General features: G+C 43.2%; 2 long non-coding RNA genes across 3 annotated transcripts in view; both read right to left on the bottom strand.

Moving 5' to 3' along the window:
• Nucleotides 1–7,361: 7,361 nt before the first annotated feature.
• Nucleotides 7,362–16,928, bottom strand: LOC124417458. Its single transcript, XR_006932264.1, has 3 exons — nt 16,745–16,928; nt 9,192–9,408; nt 7,362–7,512 (listed from the first exon to the last, which is right to left on the bottom strand). It is a non-coding gene; the product is annotated as an uncharacterized LOC124417458 (long non-coding RNA).
• A 1,083-nt stretch (nt 16,929–18,011) lies between these two features.
• The window catches only part of LOC112531568, a 39,875-nt gene continuing 33,631 nt past the window's right edge, over nt 18,012–24,255 (bottom strand). For both annotated transcript variants that reach the window (XR_003073433.2, XR_005842480.1), the window contains one exon: nt 18,012–18,462. This is a non-coding gene — a long non-coding RNA (uncharacterized LOC112531568). The remainder of the gene's footprint in view (nt 18,463–24,255) is intronic.

Here is a 24,255-nt window from a genome sequence, read left to right as displayed (position 1 = left end):
CCAAACCAAGAGACCATGCTCAGAGTTTGCCACTAAATTCCTGGAGTTGTATCTCATGAAGATACTAGGAACCCAAGTTTAAATGTAGTTGTAACCCCATATTTGGTGTGTCAAATAAAAGCCAAATTCAATAGTTTACCCACACGCTTCATTGTTTAAGATAGAATAGATTACCTTGACTCCCCTGCCTAAGCCTGGAATCTGGGGCCGAATTGATCCCATCACAACTTGTAAAGGTACAGACTCTCAGGTGATAAGAAAACAGTCACATGTACAAGAATAAGCCTAACATTTTTTAAAAAGGGATAATCTATTCATCTTCCTTTCAAGGGGCCTATGCAAGACTGACAGCAATGCACCTCATTCTGTCACGCCAGGGCTCCACAAGAGCAGATCTCAGTGTTTTTGAGCAAAATAAGTATATACGCAATATGTCAAAGTTCAACATAACAGCTTTTGGCAGGGATTCTTCCAGTCTCATGCCTTTACCTCAACTCTACCATAGTTTAGTTTTTAAAAGTGTATTTGTAATGCCTTATTTATTTACCTGGCAATGCTATTATTGCAATCATTTCAGATTTCACTATAAACTGGAGAAAATTTAAAATGATGTATTAACTCTTTCTATGCCCTACTGGTTCAGTGCTTTTGCTTGTGGTAAGTGTGACTCCTTGCTTCTTGTCATCACAACCTACTTTTTCGTAGCTATGAAGGACAACAAAAGCTAGCAAGTGGAAATCTTCCCAAACCCTACAGGTTATGATCAGAAACACTGAGATCTGATAATAGTTGCTTTTGTGTCAGAAAAAGTTGAAGGCCACACAGTCTACTTCCTTCAATGGTCACAAGAACACAGAATATGCAGGAAGAATGAAGGAGGTACCCCAGCTACCTAGCACAGACCTAGCTCCAGTGAGAACAGGTCTTTTTTCTGCCATCAGCTACAAATAAGGATGGATTCACCATTTTAGAAGATTTCAAGAAGCATCTCTGTTGTCTCATTCAGTATTTTAGTCTCATGCTTGATCGGTTTTACTACGGAGAAAGTATTTTAAAGGGATATTACAGGTTTAAGTATTCATGTTAATAATACCTTTCCTTTGATAAATTGGATCTCTTTCATTACATTTCTGTACATTAAAGGAACACCAACAATCACATTAGCCACTGACAATTAGAATAATTTAGTTTGGACCACTAAAGGTCATCTGATCCAACCTGCTCAAAACTGGTCTAACTGCATCAGGTTGCTCAGTGCACTCAGGCTTTGAACAGAGAGGTCACAACCTCTTTAGGCAACCTGTGCCAATGTTTTCTCATCCTTTTTGTGAAAAAGCTTTCCTAATATCAATCAGAACTTCCTTCATTGCAACTTCTGACTGTTGCCTTTTATCAACATGCACTTCTGTGAGGAATATAACACTGTCTTCTCTGTCTCCTCCCATTAGCTAATGAGTAGCTAGTTCAACAGCTGATCTCACCTACTTAGCTTGTGGATCTCTGATGTCAGGAAATAGCCTTTGGTTCTTTCTAGTAACTTGTTAGATCACCTGTGCCCTGATACAGGTTCATACAATCATAAACACTGGAAAAGACCACTAGGATTATCTAGGCCAGCTGTCAACTCATCACCGCCATGCCCACTGAACCATGTCAGAACTATGACATGTTGCTCAATGAGTTGGTTCAAGCTACCCATGAGAGCCAGAGACTGTAATCTGCTTCTTCCAAACTGATAAAACAAAAAATTAAAAAATAAAACAATGAGAAAAAAAAGTTAGTCGATGGGTCTTATGGTCAGTCACCAACAGGTCTGTTTGCTTTGTTTGCTTGTTTCAAATTCAAACACTCTAATTGCAGCCTTTCAGGGAACATCTATGGCTTTCTTCATCTATAGAGAACCAAGAGACACTGAGCATAAAACAAGACTTCAGAACTTCCTCATTCTCACAGCTGTGTTAGAAATTAATAATAATGTTTCAGATGTCTCCTCAGGTAATAACTTTACATAAGCTAGGCAACTTTACACAACCTTGGCATAAGCTAAGTGTTTAATTTTAGCAGATTTTTCATATCCGTCATTGTTACAGCTAATAAAATTCCTGTCCCACATCCCAGCATGGGCACTGATAAATATAAATAAGTATTTAGCAACTCTTCTGCTTCTTTGTCATCAGTGTTCCTGATTTTATAATTTGTATATAGCAATTGACTTTCACCTGGCACAAGACCCTTTTGGCTCCCAACAAGGTTTAAAAAATATTCCTTATCAGTTTTAACTCTACTGTGATCAGATCTTTTTTTGTTCTTTTAGTATATTTTTAATGCTTCACTGTTTCTCTGTTTAACTCAAGATCTTTTATTGTTGTTGTTCTACACAATCCTCTTTTTGATGGTGGAATCACGAGTTTTGGAACAAGATATTCTTTTTCAACACCTTACTTCTTAAAATATGCTCAGTCAGTTACGCCAAAAAGTGCTTTAAGCTTTGGAAAACTGGCCTATTAAAGTTCCAAATATGCAGATTTTTAGTCAGTGCCCTATAGTCATGTTCATAAAGTAAACTCAAATCAACTGTGATCTCTGGTACATCAGCAACTTCTTTTTTGGGGGGCCTGTAACTAACACTTTTTCATTCAGCAGTCTTTAGTCCATTATCAAGTTACCTTGTGCTGGATATAGGACTTCCTGTTTTGAGAAGACAACATCATTATTTATAGAAACACTAAGGAAATTTGTTATTGGTCACAGGAGATCAGCAGCAAATGGCCCTCTGGTTGAAGTTATCCATGCTAAGCTTTTCGGTTGCCTTTTGACCGTTGTTATTTCCCATGCCCCCTATAAATTATTAACAGATGCTTAAGGAACAGCTCACGTTATCTCCTAGGAAGATCTACTGGGCTATAAAAGACACATACCTGTAAGCTGACTTTCGCGCCAAAGAACTGTGAAGGCACGACTTTCAGATACAGGCGACTTTTAAGACACATCTGCTGAGTATGACGAACTGGATGATGGAGATAGGCACATTAACAGAGACCCCTGGACACAGCATAACGCCCCCCTCTTTAATGGGATGTGGTCCAGATGCAATATATCTCAGCAACCTGGACATTTCATGGGAGCTAATGTGTCCTCTTTCTGAGCTTATTAGTTTGGGCCCCTGGCCAGACAAAAACAACTAAGTTGCATCTGGACACTCCCTTTCTCCCAACAGAATGCATCCAGCCAGCCCAGGTGTCTCTGCGCCCACCATCACCCAACTGTCCCCACACTAGAAGTTCCAGGGTTAATGTGGAAGAGGGAGCTCAAATATCTCTGCACCTGCCAGCGTGGACATGACCAAAATCATTTCCCAGCCTCCTGCTTTCCTTCTTCCATCCTTCATCTGAAGCCTTGGCTTTCTGGAGCAGATACAGGGCATGGCCAAAGCCTGAATCAGGTGGAAGAAAAGCTGACAGCACTGGCTGCCTCGTCTTCATTCTTCTTTTCACCATCCAGTATAGACACTGTTTTAAATTACACAAAAATAGGTTGTAAAGCTCTCATCAATCTCACTTGTTCAAATGCAGCTTTTCCACATTAATCATTTATAGTGTCATGAGTAAACAATGCCACATGTGGCCATAATGATGGTGCTGCTCCATTATTCATTCATCCCAAGGTGCACTGCTTACTCCTCTTTAAAAAGCTCTGTGAAAAAGAAACTATAGAACCACCTTTTTGTTTAAGGGTCAAAGATGGGAATATTCAGGGAGCTGAGGAACACGGACTGCCCTTGCCAAGAAAAGAGAAGTGTCACATTTCAGCATCCTTGCACTCATCCCTCCTTTCTCTTTGTGAACCTAAAGATGCCTGAGCTTTCTCTTGAGTGGTATGCTCAAAGACTGGAAACACGGCAGCTTTATTAGGGCACTGCATCACACAGACTAACAACCTGCTTCTAAGCAGTGGTACTTCTGAGCTATACTTCTTGCTAGTCCCCAAACTACCTCATGTGCATCCAAATTCCATTTTTTTTTTTCACCCAATGTAACCTTTTTAGGAAGGAAAGGGGTGCATCCGCTGACTGTTGAAGGAAACCTACTTCCCATTTTACACTGTTATTCTTGGTGTGATACGCTAAAAAGTCCTGGGCAAGTTTGAGCTTTCTGTTCATGGCACTGTGCTGTGCCGTTTAGATGCAATTCAATTTTTTCCTTTTCGAAATACATTTCAGAGTAGAAAGATCTTCAGACGTGGGACTCTGAATTTCAAACTCACAAGTACTCAGATTCTGGGTTATAGTTTGGATTCTATTCCCCCCCACACACACCCTGAAAACAAAGCAAAGCAAAACAAAAAAAATAATAATTAAAAAAAAAAAAACTAGCATAAAAACACTCCCTAGAGCTGCCAGTTTGCTTGGCTTATCCAGCAAATCACAAATGTAAAGCTGGTATTTGAGTCCCAGCTTGGAACAAAGAGACTGAACACAAACCTCAACTTTCATTCCTGCAAGAGAAATTTCCATCCCTCCTGTTTGCGGAGGAAAGTTTCAAAACATGACCTGACTGCACTCGAGCAGGCTGCTGGGAAGGGAGAGAGAGCTGACTCATGAGTTTTGCTACTTGAGGATCTCAACGTTGGGACATTGGCCAGGTGGGAACAGAATTTGAGACTTTGGAGCCTCATTAATTAATACAACCGTGCTGTTGCTCTGGATGTTGCCGGTCCTTACTGGAGTCGAGGCCACATGAAAATGCTTCAGTTTTGAAGAGAGATATCAGCCAGGTGCCCTCCCTCCTTCTGAACAAACTTACCCTGGAGAAGACTATGTTTGAGGCAACACATGTGGGAAATCCCAGGTGCCTCGTTACTTCTGGTAGACGTTAAACAGTACTCCATCCGCACATTTGCCAACATGAGCTGCCCCAGAGGGATGCCAGTCTCCTTTAGCCCGGTCTATTCAACAAGGTCACTTCCTATGGCATGGAAGTTGACTGTGGTGGTATCCTTGGTACCATCATCTCCATTAATGGCCCTCAGCAAAATGACCTCAGTGGGCCCATCCATCTGTGTCTGCTGCCTCTACAGAGATCAGTTTTGACAATGCTCCTATTTAAAAGAAAAATGACTGCCCTGGTTTTATAAGAAACTCCAAATTATGGGCATAAAAACACTGCAAATGCGATGCTACTAGGAGAAGAACTAGATAGACACAATGGTACATAACACTGAAGTATGCTGCAATAGCAACAGACTCACTCTACCTTCCTAAATGAGCAAAAAAAAATAGTGAGAGGGAAAACTGTTTCACCTCTATTTCAGATTATGGAGAAGAGCAAGAAAATGTTGCCAGCACACACACACACACACACACAAAAAAAGGAATTTCAAGGATTCATTGGTGTCTAAGCTCTATTCCTGTTGAAGCTAATGGGAATTGTATTGCTCATCTAAATATATGCAGGATTAGGCACCTCTAGAAGTCCCAACCAAGAAGAATGTTTTGACTGCTTACACATTGAAAGCAGCAGTAACAAATTATTAATACAGAGACAGAAGAAGATTCCTGCCTGACTGGAAAAACAAACAACCAAAACAAACAAAACCTAACTTACATTTAAGCAGGGTGCTCAATTATTGTGAGAGAACGACATAAACAGGAATGGATGAGTAACAGGGAATGGTTGCAGGAGAGCTGAGAGCTGAAGTTTCAGCTGAAAAAAGCATGGAGGTATACATGACTCATTCAAACATTCAGAGCACTCAGTACTCTTTTCCTGGCTATCAGCTAAGCATGAGGTGCTGGGGTGCTTGCTAAGGGATCAGGGCTGGATTCGAAGAGCAGGGGTGCTGTACATGCCCAGGATCTGGATTTCTCTTTACAGATTCCATACAGCTCAGCAGCTATCTGGAAATCTGCTTAGGACAAGAAGCAGAAGGAAGTGAGGGAGGGTGGGAAGAAGAGAAATAATTTGTGTGTGTGTATTTTTATTTTTACTAGATTGCATTATTTTTCTGGCATTTTACTTCTTGCTGTTGTCCTGACTTTTGGGTGTGGTAGGCTCTGAGCTTTGCCCTGTGTGCCTTTAGGAACAATATTCTCTGGGCAAAATTGCTTTTTCCATTTCATTGCGGCATTGTGGTTGTATGTTTATTTCGTAAGGGGAGTGGGTTATTTGGCAATTTAGGTTCATGTTGTGGGTGTGGTCCCTGTCGATAGTTTACTTCTGGATTAAATTCTTCATAAGCTGTTACTTCTCTGTAGTATACCAGTCAGCAACACACCATTGTCCTCAGCGGGATTTTATTTTATTTCCCATTTTCTCATCAAAACACCCATTTTGTCTGGCCTGCCATCTTCACTTTGTTAGGATGCTTTTGGGACCTTCTCAGGACACATGTATTGGTGACAGACACCTGAAGCACACACAGCTTTATGCAGGCTCTGTCCCCATTCATTGACACTCTTCTAGATTACATCCAGTACCACTGTGTTCTGTTCTCAAGGCATCTCTGCAGAGCACTTGACCATGGAGCATAAACCTACCTCAGAGGTCTCTTGAGAGTAAAACAACAGGGAGGAGGAAGAGACACAGATGCTGGCAATGGAAAACCACAGCAGATGCTGCACAAAGTAGATTTTATGTCTTGTGAACATACAACAAGCAAAGAAATGTCATTTCTGATCAATCACAGAAGCAAGTATGAGTATCCAGCACCTACAGCAGGTATTCATCATGAGGAAGGGAGACTCTCTTTATACAGTGGATTCTTTGTTTTTCCAGAGGGCAAACAAGAGTAGGAGCACGTTTTTCCCCAGCTGACTACTGATACAAAGCTAAGGAGAACTGCATCTTAATTTAGGTCCTTCAGGTACATGCCTGACATGCAGTGATATGAACATATCTTAGATAAAGCAGTGCTGAGGAATCTCAAGATATGGTTCCCTTTGCTATGCTAAAACACTTATGCTAAAATAAGGCACTAGGCAAGCATCCCAAGGTCTGCATTGGCATCCTATCTGTTAAAAATGCCCTGCTCGCAGCATGGGAATGCAATTCCTAGCAACTAGATCGGGTCACTCCTCAGTGCACATTCATGTAGTGCTAATTTGGGGTAGAGGAAGAACCCAATAGCTGGTGGCTTGGTTTTCTCTGAAAAGAAAGACAAATAGGGAAACGTTGCCCACTTGGAAGACAAAAGCAGACTTTTTCTATACTTGCTGGGTATATCTGGGACCCAAATTTGGTCAACAACAGACCCCCACCCACAAGTAAGTAGTCCCACACCTTTAGAGCTGGAAACCTGCCTGAGGCTCAGGTCTCTGCTGGGACCTGCACCTCAGACTCAAACGTATAGCAAGCCTACCTAACCACTGTATTTCCCATGAAGTCAGGAGACAGAGAGTGTAAGTGGCCGTACCTCAGGCAGTCGCAGCTGGCAGCAGGGCTGTGTCTGCAGCTCTGGAGATGTGACCCTCTGCCTGCAGCTATGACAAGAACAGCAAGTGGTGTGGCAGGATTGCTGCAGAGAGGCAGTAAAATCATACGTATCACACCACTACTGTAGCACAGGCACAAACTAAGCCTAGGCTGAGGCCCTTTTAAAAACAATATAAGTTTTTTTTAAAAAAATGGCCCACTAGGTTTAATTTATAATATCTCTCCTTGCAACTACACAGCAGATTGACAAAACAGACTTTTTAAATCACCTCTGAAACTTCACTCAATGACAGGATACCAAAAAGAGTCTTTTGTGTTAAAGTGTTAATTATTAAAACATGACCAAACGGTTAGTTCAATTTACAGCATTGCCATTAGAAAGAACACTGGAAACAATACACGTATTACAAGGTTATGTTATATGTGCTGTTACTTGGAGAGTCTCTTAAGTGAGTAAAGACAAGTTATGGAGCCAAGAAATTCTACACTGGAATGGTGTTAGTTCTGCTTTTCTCTCAGTACAATCTCATTTATCTGAAATGCTACAGGAAGCAAAAAAATGTTTTGGCCAAAAAGAGGCTCAAATAATCAAAAGAAATCCTGAGGAAGTGATTCAGCCAAACACTGGAGGAGAAAGGCACTTCCAGATGAAAAAAATCAATCACCCAGGTAAGTGGCAGTCAGCATTGTTTGAGTTGGAAAGGACCCCTAAAGGCCATCTAGTCCAACTCCCTGTAGGGACACTTACAGCTCTATCAGATGCTCAGAGTCCCATCCAGCCTGACGCTGGGTATCTGCAGGGATGGGGCTTCCACCACCTTTCTGGGCAACCTGTGCCACTGCCTCACCACCCGTATTATGAAAAACTTCTTCCTTATATCCAATCTAAATCTCCCCTGTTCTAGTTTGAAGCCATTTCCCTTTGTCCTACCACAGTAGACCGTGCTAAAGAGTCTGTCCCCTTCCTTCTTACAGTCCCCCTTTAGATACCGAAAGGCCTCTTTGTTGTTCATTTGTATTTGGATTGCTTGTTATAGCCATTTCTGATATACTGATCAGTTGTTATCTATAAAAGAAACAGTACCCAGGTTACAGCAGGTTTCCAAAACAGTCAGTAACAGGCTCCATGAATGCACATCTAACCCTGACATTACTCCCCAGAGGTATCTGTTCATCTGTCCGTTCCAGACAAGGAGACCAGGCTGAAGGCTGCTGAGTGCAGAGGGCAGCCATTCTGTGAATCACAGGAGCAAAATACTGAGACTGAGATTCAGTCATAGATTTTGCAGCACCTAAAACCAAACTGAGATACAGGTTCATTTTTCTGGCTGCACAAATCCAGCTCATGGGGACAATCTAATGGGTGTTGCTGTACTGAATCAAAAGAAGCATACACAGTATTTTTTCCCCCATAAAGTACTAAGCCATACATAAAGCATTGAAGCAGGGTTAGTAACTGCTTGCACAGCTATCAATTTTTCATCATGCCAGAAAATGATAACACAGCAAAACTCCTCAAGCCATATCATAGAATCACGGAATCACCAAGGTTGGAAGAGACCTCCAAGATCATCCAGTCCAACTGTCCACCTACCAACAATATGTCCCCACTAATATCACTGTAGCTCTGTTGAATTCTGCGTAATGAGATCCGGATCTTTTACCTTCAGCTAGAGGTCATTCCTTGTGTATGCTAATTTGACAATTTAGCAGTTATACTCAGATCCGTTATGTATGGCAACAGCACAGACTGAAACTCACCACATGGCTCCACAGAAGCGTTGTCAGTGGTGACAAACTGGTGTGAAGCATGAGCAGCACTGGGTCCTGTGACTTGCTGTGTTGTTGGTTGTTTTTTTTCTTCCTTCAGTCTCATTCTTTATTTAATTTACAGCCTCCAGTTCTGTTCATCTTCCTTCATTCCCAAGTCCTTAGTAATAACCCTATTTCCTCAGCTCTCTTCCCATAAATAATTCTCCTGAAACAACAAGAGGAGAGCCTGCTCTGTGAGTGCAAGTTCCCCTTGGAGAAGGCCAGGAGATCAATTACTCTCCTTGAAGTGCCATGGGAAAAGGAGAATTTTGGAACAGGATTTCACACAACAGTTTATAACAACAGAGTGGGAGAAGGAAAAGCAATGACCGAGGAAGAAGTGCAGTGCTTGCAGTACACCCATTGCCTCTACTTTAGTGCATGCTTCCATGGAGAAGAAGGAGAAGAAATACCCAGACATCACTGGGAATTAGTCTCCTTAGTGCTTATTTCTGATTGATTTTCCTAGTGTCTAAATGTTATCATCTAAATGATAGCTACTGTAGCAATATATAGACACGAGTGCTCTTCAACTTTACAATTCCATAACTGTTTATGTTAGCATGCAATAAAATCAGTCATCTGTGCTGCTAATTAACTGCTGCGTTGTGCTGCAAGACAATCTAGGGAAAGGATGTAAAAGACGTAAAATTAATTCTAGTTCAATGGAAATGATCTCTGGCAAAACTGTAATAAATGTAGTAACGACTTTTACTAAGTATATTTTACACTTGATGTAATTTTACACTGACTTTGCATAAGGTGATTATTTAATTAGCAATGAAAATGCCCCCACTGTAATTTTTGTAGCTAATGTTTGCAGAGTATTTCCACTGTTTTGCAATGCTGTGAGCCTGAATGGCATTATTTCTACTCAGTGTATGGATGAATTAGGACCAGCAAAGAATAGAGCAGCAGTGCTTGATCAAAAAAGACATCCCCAAGATTGGAGGAGGTGATGGCTTTCATTTATCTATACAGTATTTAAATGAACTTTCCTTTTTTTCTCCCCTCTATTTGAGATAACATTTGACTGCAAAGATGAGAGTGGCAATAAGTCACTGCTGAGGAGAATGCTGAAATATAAGAAAAGAAATTAAGGGAAACAAAACAAAGAGGGAAGGGAAGGGAAGGGAAGGGAAGGGAAGGGAAGGGAAGGGAAGGGAAGGGAAGGGAAGGGAAGGGAAGGGAAGGGAAGGGAAGGGAAGGGAAGGGAAGGGAAGGGAAGGGAAGGGAAGGGAAGGGAAGGGAAGGGAAGGGAAGGGAAGGGAAGGGAAGGGAAGGGAAGGGAAGGGAAGGGAAGGGAAGGGAAGGGAAGGGAAGGGAAGGGAAAAATTCTCCTCTCTCTTTCACTTATCTTTCTTGTGATATTAACATTAGTTTTAAAGGAAATCAAAAGCTACCTGTGCTTTTTAAGCTGGTTATTCTTCATTTAAAGCATCCAAAATGCTAGTCTAGGGACACATTTTTTAGTGAAGTAACTCAGAATACCTTGATCACAGAGATGAAACTATTTACTTTAAGTGAAGTCCTACCATGTAACCTTTTACTACACAAAGATCTTAAATAATGAAAATCGTGTTAAACCAATTTAGAAATCTTCTTTCTTCCTAGAGATCTCCTTGCCATCCTATTTTCTCATTCTTGTTAATGCCAATACCATTAATTAATTGTTGTATGTACAGCTGGCACCCAAATTTATAGACCATGCCAAGAACATGAGGAAAAATAGAATTTTTTTGTAACAAGTAATCTTGATCTGGCCAACAGTATAAGGGATCTTTTGACCATCTGTGAAAAGATCTCCCTGAAAATACATTCCTTGTGAAAGAAAAAAAAGAATGTTTTCTAGCACAATGGGTCTTGAGCGACCAGAGGGACCCAAAGGGAAAACAAAGAGGCCAAGGCAAACTTCTTCTGGAGGGAATACCAAAGAGCTCGTAATATGTAGTCTAGAGAAGACAAGAGCAGTGGGGATAGTGTGGCAGAAAAATGTCACCCCTCTATGCCATGCTGAATATAATGTATAGAGCAATGGGAGAGAAGAATGCCACAAGTCCATTGGGCCAGATGAGATTCACCCGAGAGTGCTGAGGGAACTGGCGGAGGTGATAGCCGAGCCACCTTCCATCATCTATCAGTGCTTCTTTTTGACTGGTGAGGTCCCAGAAGACTGGAGGCTTGCCAATGTGACTCCCATCTACAAGAAGGGTTGTAGGGAGGATCCGGGGAACTACAGGCCTGTTAGCCTGACCTCGGTGCCGGGGAAGGTTATGGAGCAGATTGTCTTGAGGGAGATCATGTGGCATGTGCAGGACAACCAAGGGATCAGGCCTAGCCAGCATGGGTTCATGAAGGGCAGGTCCTGCTTGACCAACCTGATCTCCTTCTATGATCTAGTGACCCATCTGGTGGATGAAGGAAAGGCTGTTGATGTAGTCTACCTAGACTTCAGCAAAGGCTTTGACACTGTCTCCCACCGTATTCTCCTGCAGAAGCTGGCAGTCTGTGGCTTGGACAGATATGCTCTTGGCTAGGTAAGGAACTGGCTGGAGGGCCGGGCCCAGAGAGTGGTGGTGAATGGAGTTAAATTCAGCTGGTGACTGGTCTTGAGTGGTGTTCCCCAGGGGTTGGTGCTGGGGCCTGTCCTCTTCAATATCTTTAATGATGACCTGGATGAGGACATTGAGTGCACCCTCAGTAAGTTTGCAGATGACATCAAGCTGGCTGGAAATGTCGATCTGCCTGGGGGTAGCGAGGCCCTACAGAGGGATCTGGGCATGCTGGATAGCTGGGCTGAAGCCAATGGGATGAGGTTCAACAAGACCAAATGCCGGGTCCTACACTTTGGCCACAACAACCCCAGGCAACACTACAGGCTTGGGGCAGAGTGGCTAGAAGACTGTATAGAGGAAATGGACCTGGGGGTATTGACTGATGCTTGGCTGAACATGAGCCAGCATGTGCCCAGGTGGCCAAGAAGGCCAATGACACCCTGGCTTGCATCAGAAACAGTGTTGCCCTCAGGAACAGGGAAGTAATTGTCCCCTTGTACTCAGCACTGATGAGGCCCTGCCTCAAGTACTGTGTTCAGTTTTGGGACCCTTACTGCAAGACAGACATCGAGGCCCTGGAGCGTGTCCAGAGGAGGGCAACAAAGCTGGTGAGGGGTCTGGAGCTCAGGCCTTACGAGGAGATGCTGAAGGAGCTGGGATTGTTCAGTCTGGAGAAGAGGAAGCTCAGGGGAGACCTTATTGCTCTCTATCACTACCTGAAGGGAGGTTGAAGTGAGCTGGGGGTCAGCCTCTTCTCTCGTGTAACTAGTGGTAGGACTAGAGGGAATGGCTTCAATCTGCACCAGGGGAGGTTCAGGCTGGACGTTAGGAAAAACTACTTCTGAAAGGGTGGTCAGGCACTGGAATGGGCTGCCCATAGAGTCACCGACCCTGGAGGTGTTCAAGGAATGTTTGGACATTGTGTTGAGGGACATGGTTTAATTGAGAACTATTGGTGATGGGTGGATGGTTGGACTGGGTGATCCTGTGGGTCTCTTCCAACCTCGGTGATTCTATGATTCTATGATTCTATGATTCTATAGAATGGGAGTACAGTTTAGGTTGCAAGAAATGTTCTCCAACAGGTCTATGATGGAGACATAAGAGTATGCTCCATGGCAGACAGTTTAACTGCAAGACAGACAGATATCATCCAGTAGCGATCACTTCATGGCTCCAGGTAAAGGCACACATTCACCAGCCAGGCAGCAAGAGCACGCTTCAGTTCTGAGTCAGAGAAACACATCTTTTGGAGGATTACGAGATGATGTAGGAAGTTGAGACTGCAAGTTGCCGACAATGAATACCAGACGGCCGATGCGGCGCTGCCAGCTCATCAAGGGCCTGACTCAGCAATCAGCTCTGCTTTCTGCAACCGCTGCGCCAGGGGTTTGCTGCTCCCACACTGCATAGCATGCCTCAAAAGCCAGAACAAGCTCTTCTTTTTCTTTCTTTCTTTCTTTTTCTTTTTTTAATATGCTGTTGGAGATCCTAAGCCAGTGTCTCCTTAATTGGGAAGGCCGAAGATAAAGCAGTGAGGCAGTGGGAGATGGCAAGCACTCCAGGGCTCGCAGTGCTTTGTGCCCAGATACAGACACAAAACACATACGTAGGCTTCTGGGTTCTGTTACAACAGCTGCTTTCCTGTCTTCCTCTGCCCTGCTACTGTGGAAACCCTCCTACGATGGCCACAAGCAGGACTGGGATTTCGGCAATGCTCTTTCCTCCTGCTCTGCTTGCCCACTGCAGGCAGAGCATCCCTCCTGAAGCAGGTAAGGAAAGTGCCCAGTGCACAGGCAGCCAGTGAGGAAGATACTAGGGGGGGAAAATAGGGAAAGAAGCTGTAAAAGATGGAAGACTGTAATAGATGGGAAAAAGCAGAGCAGAAAAACATGCTTACAGTCTCTGGTCAGTAAGAAACTTAGGGCATGGTTTTGCATTACTACATCTGTCGTGGAAACAACTGGAGAACAGGGATTTTCCATGTTGCATGCAAGTTCTGATATTAAAAAGAAAGTTGCTCTGAGCTAGGGAGAGAAGACTAGCACAGGTTATATTACAAAAGGAAATGAATAAAAAAGATCTGGAGCTGATTTTCTCCAGAACAATTTATCAATCCATTCCCTGCGGTTTGGACTGCGGGGCCCAAGGTGCCCAGCAAACCTATGACAGCACCCAGTGTGCTACCAAACCCATCTCATTTCTGGCAGAAACCTGCCTGCAAATCCAAGGACATCCATAGGTCTCCTTGAGACTCTTTTTCAGGAAAATACTCATTCACCCACTCTAAATGCACAATCAGAAAGTTTACTGAAGCGTTATTCCCAGTCTCACCTGCCATTTGTGTTCTCCTTTGATTATCTATTTGATTTTAAATTGTTTGTGATGAACTTTAATGTGCCACAGATAACCTTTCAATCAGCATGCTACTAAAGGTAAACTATTAATATGTTCCTCTTAAGAAGTAATAATAGGGTTAAGTGTTTGCATGGCTCATTTATTAGAAAAATGTGTGCAAGTAACTCAAGGAGTTTTCAGTGAGTTACTCTTTATGAGCTAGATTCAATCAAGATTTCTTCTGGCTTCCAGGCAGCAAATAATTGTCCAAGGCAGCTCAGTGCCGAAGCCTCGGTGCCTGCATTGGCCAACACTGCTTCTCATGGCAGCAGAGCCACGTTTCAGCCCTGCAGGCCTGCCCAGCCAGCACAGTGCTGTGCTGCTAGGACACTGAGCAGCCAACCCCAAGAGATAGTCCCAGGTAGGAATTGTACACCAGGTGGGAGAGCCACCAAGGTGACACAGAGTTCCAGGACTCAAGGCTCCATAGTGGCATCTTCAACCCCATGATACCACTAAGACCAACCTCCCCTGGAGGGCCTTAGCTTGGTCAATTCAAACATCAGGGATCACCAACAATGGGTTGAAAGGCCCCAGCTCCTCGAGAACATCAAATTTGCCTTATCTGCAGGTGTCATGGCCTGGTGAACTGTCTTATTGTGTGTGCCTCTGGATCTTCCAGCTGGGGAAGAGTCCTGCTCTGTATATCTGGTCATTACCTAACTGCAAGCACCAGAGAGTGGACTTCTCTGCTCTCACCCTGCAACAGATTTTTCTTATTTTTAAACAAGATTTTTTGGGTGCCAGAAATAATAGGTTTTTTTAAAATTTATTTATTTATTTATTTTATTTCTTTTACAGCCTAGATGTATTATCTCAAACTGAAACATTCTCAAATTGGTGTTTAGGAGATGTTTTCAGTTAGAGACTGACTCTTCATATTTATTTCTTTTATTAGGATTAAGCAGGCCAAAACCAAGATGTTCTATTTTGGATTAAATAAACCATTTCAGGTTGACTACCCTCTTTCATGCATTTGAAGTATGAAAAAGAAATAGGCTTTGTTGAAACAAAGATAAATGTATAAAACACTTTCTAGTCCATTTTTCACACAGCTACATTCAAAACTTCTCCTACTTGAATTAACTCTTCCCACTTCTCCTTCATGTATTCTGAGCACTCGAAGAGAAGATATAAAAATGTTTTAAAGTAAATAAGAGCTACCTGCCATCTGTAAAACAAAACACAGAAACGCAGGAGTGAATCTCTTTTTAATCTGAAACAGAAATTGTAAGCTCTGAAATTTTAGCATGTGGCCTCACCCTTACAACTGCCTGCATTGGCTCTGCTTTTGATAAACTGAGCCACAAACACAGAGCTAAAGCCTTTGGCAAACAGTATACCTATGAATCAAAAACAGCGCAAAGGAACAGGGAGTGTATTAGTGTGGCTTTACTGAAGTCAGAGATGACACAGCTGGATCAGCAGAAGCCGAGACCTGGTATTCTGAGGCCTCTGAACCTCAGGGAAAATATTTAGTGTCCAATCTTCAAAAGTCTTGCTTATTTTAGAATGAGTTAGTCTATGCATTTTTGCATAGGTTAACTATCAAGATGTTGCATTCATTGGATAACAGATTTTTAGCTCCTCAGCATATGTTTTACATGGAGGATAGGGATGAGGGGGAATAAATTAAATTAAAATGCAGTTTGATTCCTTCAGAAGATATCAAAGAAATTAATGCAGAGACACCTCAAACAAAACTTTTCTCTCTTCTCTTCTCTTCTCTTCTCTTCTCTTCTCTTCTCTTCTCTTCTCTTCTCTTCTCTTCTCTTCTCTTCTCTTCTCTTCTCTTCTCTTCTCTTCTCTTCTCTTCTCTTCTCTTCTCTTCTCTTCTCTTCTCTTCTCTTCTCTTCTCTTCTCTTCTCTTCTCTTCTCTTCTCTTCTCTTCTCTTCTCTTCTCTTCTCTTCTCTTTTCCCTTCTCTTCTCTTCAACTTTTCCCTTTTCTTCCCTTCTCCTTCCATCCCCTACCCTCTCCTCCCCCCTCTTTCATTTCCCTTTCCCTTTCCCTTTCCCTTTCCCTTTCCCTTTCCCTTTCCCTTTCCCTTTCCCTTTCCCTTTCCCTTTCCCTTTCCCTTTCCCTTTCCCTTTCCCTTTCCCTTTCCCTTCCCTTTCTCCTTCCCTTCCCCTCCCCTTCTCTTCCTTTTTCATCTTTCCCCCCATTTTTTGGAAAAGCATTCCAACAGAGAGCTTGTTTCCTGGGTTGTCTGTATGAACGTCCTTCTCTTAGGCACCAGCACTGCATCCTAACAGACTATGTACTTCACAAGCAATTATCCTCCACTCCCTCCAGACATCTGCGAGTTCTTTTCCCTTCATAAGGCTGTTCCTTTTATCAGACAGCCTTGTTCCAGCCCATGCCCTTTGGCAAGCAGCCCTTTTGGTGCTAACTCCCTTGCCCATTCACAGAGAACCCACCCCATATACTCTGTACATCACAGCTTAAAGACTGGAGAGATTTTGGCTTTTTCAGAGAAGGAACAGAGGCCTGAAGGCTGTTCTCCCTTTCCTTTTCTCCTACAAGACAAATCTGCCATGAATCTGCCCACCTGGTTAATGGAGTCTTCTTGGCACAGGGCTCCACGCTGTTGGGACCACTTTGCCCTTTCCCAGAAATTCCAGTCCCACCACAGTTCCTTGTCCTTCTCTGGCTGCAGTGGTGCTCAGAGTAGTGTGGCAGAGCCAAAAGCTAACTCAGCAACATTTTCCACTGTATGAAGCCATGATGGGCTTGCATCACAAACACTTTGTACAGTCCTGGCAGTTCTTCCACCCCCACATCTTTAAAAAGATATAGTGGAAATTGGAGGAGGTTCAGAGAAAAACAACAAGGAGGGTCAAAGGTACACAGTGGTTTGCACACAAGGAACAGCTGAATGTCCTAGAAAACTTCATCCTGGAAAAACAAAAGACCTAGGAGAGGAGTAAAGGGTATGATTCAGTCAAAAATCAAGTAATTATAGTAGCATGGAGCCGGAAATGCCCATCCACTCCCTCTTGAAGTGCCAGAATTCAGAGGCACAGCATGGAGCTCGCAGTTGGTGTTTGGATCAGAACCAGGAAAAAAGGTATTTTTGCACACTATGCACTTAAACTGTGGGTGCTGAGTGTACACAGGCTAAGGAGGAAACTGAACAAGTTCATGGAATAAAAATGTATTGTAAGTGGCTCAGTGTACAACAGCCACTTCTACCACAGGAGCTGCAAATGTTTGGATGCTGAAAGAATGTCTGGGTAAGCAGCACGCACACTAGCACCCTCTACCCTAGAAGAGCTAGGCTAGACAGAGCTTTAATCTGAGACAGCATAATGCTTCCTATATTTGCTATCAGTCATTCCTCCTGTAAAATCACAGCCCTCCTTTCTACTCAGGGCTTCCAGTTTGTTGCCTTGAGATGACATGGGTACACTGGGGCAACAAAATCCTTCCTCCCTTCTCCAGGGAATGGTACAGCAGCCCATCAATCAGCCCACTCTGCTAGGGATCAAGCCATCAGGGAATGGATGATTGCAGAGCAGAAGAATCATAGAATCACCAAGGTTGGAAAAGACCCACAGGATCACCCAGTCCAACCATCCACCCATCACCAATACTTCTCACTAAACCATGTCCCTCAACACAACGTCTAAACATTCCTTGAACACTTCCAGGTTGGTGACTCCACCACCTCTCTGGGCAGCCCATTCCAGTGCCTGACCACCCTTTCAGAGAAGTAGTATTTCCTAACGTCCAACCTGAATCTCCCCTGGTGCAACTTGAGGCCATTCCCTCTAGTCCCATCACTAGTCACACGAGAGAAGAGGCCAACTCCCAGCTCACTACAACCTCCCTCCAGGTAGTTTCAGAGGACGATAAGGTCTCCCCTGAGCCTCCACTTCTCCAGAAGGAAGAACAAACCAGCTCTGTCCCAGGAGGACAGATGTTTTTTCCCCTGCAGTGGTCCAGGCCCCCTCACTGAGAGGAGGAAAGTATCATCAAGGTGGCAGGCTGAGGATGGCCCCAGAGAAGAGAGATTTCTCCATCAGCGCCTCTAGAGACCAAACAACAGATGTGTCTGAAACCATTCTCAAGACATGCGACAATGTCTACCTTGATTACCAAAGGCAGCTGGGGATAGGTGGGTTGGGGTCAGCTCTGAACGTGTCATCTGAGCCCATAATAACATCAGGCAAACATATCCTTGCTGGGCCATCATTAGTCTTCTCCAAGCCCTCCGTCTCTTAAGCACCACTCAACCACAGGCAGAGCTGGGAAATCGTGGTTTAGCTGGGGAAAAACAGTGGCATAAGCTGAATTGGTGCACTTCCTTTCCAGTCAACCGAAACCATTAACAATTTTATTTTAATTTTGGAAACAAAATCCTTTTTCTTGTGTTCCAGTTCAGTAAGAAATCTTGTTTTGAAAATGTCTGTGGCACAAGTATATTTTTTTTCCAAAAAAATTCTCCTCCACTTTTACTTCACTTTTTACAACTTTTGTTCCCCCAAAGTGCCATTCTTTGGCACATTTATTAATTCCTCCCCTCAAAAGAGGAAAAAGCCACACTCATCTGTTCTCATTAGGGAGTCTCAGTCAATCTCTTCAACCAGCGCCATAGTGAATTTTATAACACAAATATTCATGTCTATAGTTAAATACCTTGGCAATGGGGACAGATCTGGACTAAGATTTTTGATGTATGCATCACTGAGATCAAAGGTGGCAGCTGCACAACTAGTGCAGCGGTCAGCAATGCCTTCACTTCTAGGTGCCAGTACACCTGAGGAGCTAAAGGTGTTTTCAGCCAGGTGTCCAAAATGGAGTGGGAAGCTTTGCCTTAGTGGGGGCAGAGATCCTTGTCCTAAATCCCGTGGCTCCTCTGCCCCTTTTCCCTGAGCACTTGCTGGCCCTGTTGCACTCCTTTGAGTCTCAAAGGCTCTGCTGTCCACCCTTATGTATTCAGGGCTATGTACTGGTTTCTCCGAATTATCTTCTAAGCTCTATGTCATTCAAATTAAATACACTTAAGTAAGAATATCCAAAGGCTCTGTTGCTCTACTGAGCAAGAGTCACTCTGAAATCTCAGGAAACTATGGCAAAAGCTGAGTCCATATTTGAAACAAACCTGCTCGGTGGTTTGCCAAAGTGTCATACCCAGGGTGAGAGAGATGTGGTGCCTTCATGCTGTACGACATGCAACTGTGGGATCCTAGGATAGGACTGTAGCCTCCTGAAGCCATAGCTATAGGAGTCCCATGGGTCCCATGAAAATCCTATTCTCATTGCCATGCAAAGAGCCCATTGCAACCCCTGTAGCGGAAATCCTGCCTGTAGTCATAACACTTTTGTCCTCCCCAGGGATGCAGTTTCAATATTTATTGTTTTCACAAAACTGAAGTGCTCTTCATCACATACAGTTTGTTCATCATTTCTGCTAGTCTTGTTAATCTCCCTCTCCTCTTTCATGGATAAACCACAGTCAATGGGTACGCTTGGTAACAAGCAGCATGCCAAGGAACATCTTGCATACTTCAGAGGGGTAATGTCCTACCAGATTTATTTGGACACTTAAATGCCATTTTGAAAAATTTTTCTCGGTCTACTGAAGGAAATTTATTTCATTCAGTCTATGGAATGCAAATTTTGTAATAATTTACTTGGGAAGGGGAAAAGGAACTGAAAAGTGAGAATTATTACCCAGTTTTTCTTGGTTTGTCTGACAGCTTAATATTTTGATTTTGAGTCCTCATAACAGGACTGTCCTCAGGTGCAGCCCTATGTGTCATCAAAGCATTTTCCCCCTAATCATTGCTCTTTAATTCCTGGTTCCATGAATAACCATCTCGCCCTTGTCAGAAACCATGCTGAATCCACCTTGCACCCAACCTCCTGTTTGCATTAACCCAACAAAGGAGCAATGCCTTTCCCATCCATGAACAGTACAGTGTCTAGTCCTCATGGAGCCCTCACTGTTGCTGCCTGGAGTGCCTGGACTCCACAGAAACTCAATTTTCCCCCTCTTCGTTTATTTTTTAAAGCTGAGCCGTTGACCTTCTAGGTTAGTAATAGTTTTCCAACCATCAAACAGGCATAAGGAGTGTGGTATGTGCCTGCAACAGCCCCAGACCACAACTGAGAACTCCGAATACCCTCTTTTATTAGTCCCCAAAAGATGTTAAAGCCAGGGTCAAGTGCTAAGCCCTCACTGTTGTGGTGCTATATATATGTATTTATTTTTACTGGTATACTTATTTTTCTGCTAATTACTTCTCAAGGCAGATAGGATGGCATGGCAGAAGCCAGATGTGGGGACTGGGTGGATCACCTACATCTTTCCCTTAAAGCAAGCATACCTAAAGCACAGAACATCTTTTCACCTTGAAACCTGGGATTTATTAGGAAATCCTGTCATAGATAGGATGGGGAAATCCACAGCCGGAAAGCAGAGTTGCTGAAGGATTGCCCCAGAACACAAGACACGATTTAAAACACGCATTTCTCACAAGCACCGTCCTTTCTTCCAATTAATCTCTCTGCAGGTTTATTTACATTTCAGTGCACCAGAACCTCAATGAAGGAAACGCTGAAAAATGTCAGTGTAGCAAAATCTGATTTTAAAACTCCATTACCAAAGTTACACTAAAAACTATTGCAAGTCCATATGCAGCAATGGCCATCTGCTTGCTGTCAGACCTGCTCCTGCTCCACTACTCCAGCACCTCCCAGTGCTGAGGGTGCATCACATCCCTGGCCATTGCTTTCAGCCACGGTCAGCTTGCTTTTTGGGTGCTTCTTTGCGTTTTTCTGCAAAGAAAATCTCTGTAAGTGCCATTTGGCTATACGGACTCTTGGATTTTTAGCCCAATGTTCACAAGCTTTGATTTCTTGCACTTTTTCATAGGACGCCTATTTGGTTACTCGTGCAGGGGAATCGTGTGGCATGATGAAATTGAATTGTCTCAGAAATGCAGTCTGATGAGAATATTTGATGTAGAGATGACCGTACCGTCTCCTCATCAGACAGAAGAATAAGGAATTGAACCTTTCTAAATGGGGCTTGGCTTTGCAGTGGTGCAGCATGAACTGGTGTCAATGTTTGCTGTGCCTTGGAAGGCAGCCAGCTCCCCCTGCCATGTGCAGGACAGCCAAAGCTTCCATCCAAGCATGGATGCGACTTGCTACCTGTGACGTGCCATCGGTCCCCAAGATAAGACAAAATCAGGAGGTTTCATTGTAGACATTCAACCGTCAGTTGCATCTCCCATAAGTCACACTGATAATTGTGGCCAGGCTGTGTATCTGCAGTCCCCACCATTTTCACACAGGGATGACGCACCCCCACTGCAGACCAGAGCAGTCACTGCGGATCAGGGTCTGATCTCATGGCCCTGCTGTGAATCTAGCATCATTCAGCCACTCCCAGCAGGTACTTTTGGACTTGTACCAGTGTCATTCTGCCTCTCTGTCTGTTTTAAGAAGAATGTTTAGGAAGAGATGCCAAAAATATATTTTCTCCAGTACAGGCACTGGCTTAAGAACCTGTATTCAGTTATTAGAAACCTCCCACCATCTGGTCATTCCTATTTCAGATATTACCATCGTCTCTGCAAAATTCACAGTGTCCTGTAGCAACGGGTGCTCCAGGGGGCACAATGGGACCAGGCTCAACCGTGAGCGCTGCCTCCAGAATGTTGTGGAATTATTTGAGACTGTGCACAGGATGCTGGCAAGGTTGGAGACAAAGGCAGAGCCCACACAGCCTCTACTTGTCCAGTTTCATGCATGAAACTCTCCCTTTTATCTGAACCAATGCTGCATGGAGGTGTATTGCCATACCTCCAATGGAGGACTCTGGGCTTTGTCTAAGTGGGGAGAAAAGTGATACTTTCCTAGAATCATGAAATCGTAGAACCATTATGATCGGTAAAGACCACTCACATCATCTAGTCCAACTGTCAACCCCTCCCCCCCATGCCCATTAATCATGTCCCTCAGTGCTACATCCGCATTGTTCTTGAACACCTCCAAGGATGGTGACTCTACCACCTCCCTGGGCAGCCTTTTCCAATGCATTACCACTCTTTCTGAGAAGAAAATTTTCATAATATCCAAGCCGAACCTTCCCTGGTTCCTCAGTGCATCACAAGAGTGGATGGATTATAGGTAACAAGACTTGACTACGTTTTACATTGGTTTCTGAGCTAGAATTAAAACTACAACAGCTGACAGGTGGTAGAGACTCAGATGGGCCATTACAGCAGCCTGTGGGCATCAGCTTTGTCCACCATGACCTTGCAAATCACAGTGAACCATTCCCAGCTGCTGAGCTCCAGGGAACAACAGTGGGTATCCTAACATGCTCGTTTCTTGAAGGTGCAAAAGAGTGAGATTGCTTAGGAGTTAGACAAAGGAAAATAAAAGCTGGTATGTTTGCCTAGATGTACTGTCTGGAGAGCTAATTAGTCCTGGTTCTGATAAACATACTTTTGGGGAGGGAAAAAAAAAAACAATCAGCCAAATTAACTTGCAATTTCTCTGGAGACTTTCAATGCACTAAAGAAAAAAAAAAAAAACATTATCATGCAGTTCTGACACAGACACAACTCTGTACATGCTTTACAAACACCACTGTTACAGGCTGCTTGTGAAGGAATCCAAAAGTGTCTCCAATTCAGAAGTGTCTCTTTATGAAGCCCAAGTTCCCCAAAAATTTGTGGTCCTGCATCTCCCAGGTACTTTATGTCATGAGATACCAGAAGCCATCATCATCTCGAATTAACCTGTGCAGTTTGTTCTAATTAGGGCCCTAATTAGTGCTGCTATGGCAGCGGGAGCCCTGGGGAAACATGGTGCATCCCAGGGTGCAGTCCCAGGCTGAGCAGCCAATGCAAGCAAGCTGAGAGCTGGGACAGCAGCAACAGCACCCATGATGGTGGGCAATAATGAGGCCATACCAAGGAGCAGCTCCTGCAACTAGTGAGTAATAACAATGGCTGCTATGGATTGGAAGTTCCTCAGTAGTGAAATGACATAGAAGACAGAAATCTGAGTGTGCTGCAGGAGTCCCTGGATAAAGATGCTTCAAGGACACCAAGAAGCCTTGTGCCAATGGGGCATATCAAAGAAGACATGAAGGTTTGTATATATATATAAATATTACATATATATATATATATACATATTACATATATATACGTACATATATATATACACATATTACATATATATACTTATTACACAAGTATAAAGTGCCTTAAAAGACCTTGTACCATGCCACAAAAGCAGCCCTTGAGAGTAACCTTACAAAGCAGAGTTGGGTAACTGCAAAGATGTCAGGCAGATTGACAAAAATCCATAGCCAAGATGCACAAACCATTAAATGAAACAAGAAACATTTCAGATAAAGCAAAAGAGAATAAATACAGTAAATATCAAAAGAGGGGATTACAGACCTGAGGATAACAAAGAGACCAACAAAATGAAGTTCAAATAGCAATAGTTGAAGAAGCCAGATAGAGTGTCTAAATCTAAGCCTTTCTTAACACAGCACCATAAAAGGTCTTAAAGCAGGACTGGTCAAAATTTTCCATCAAAACTTCTCTACTAAATGGTAAAATTAGTACTCTTATATGATTACTCTGGCTAATTTTTTTTTAACCCACAACAGCTGCTTTCCATGAAAATTTTCAACATTTTGTGGAAACACCAAAAAAACCCCAGCCCTCTGTTTATGGCAACTGACTATTTTCAGACAAAAAAAAAAAGAAGTGAACATTTTTGGTGAGCATTAAAGAATGGCCTGTAGGTTTGAGACATGACTAATCCTTTTGTTGCCAAACACTGAATATTTTTTGGTTTTCCGATAAAAAGTCCAAATTTTCCTCTGGGGTGGGGGGGTTGGGAACAACTTTCCAAACCAGCAGTATTTTAAATGTCAAAAGGAAAAATTCAAACTCAGTTCCTGCCTTAAGGGATGGCCAGTGCTGAGGCCTTTGTAGAGAAGAAGTGCTGGGGGTCAGTCAATGAGCAAAACCAATCAGACAAATGGCCTAAGTCTGGAAACAGAAGGCTGCAAACAGA

This window comes from Gallus gallus, chromosome 1 (genome assembly GCF_016699485.2).
Source record: "Gallus gallus isolate bGalGal1 chromosome 1, bGalGal1.mat.broiler.GRCg7b, whole genome shotgun sequence".
NCBI classification, from domain to species: Eukaryota; Metazoa; Chordata; class Aves; order Galliformes; family Phasianidae; genus Gallus; species Gallus gallus.
Note: the sequence above shows the minus strand (reverse complement) of the source record. Positions and strands in the feature narration are given on the sequence as shown.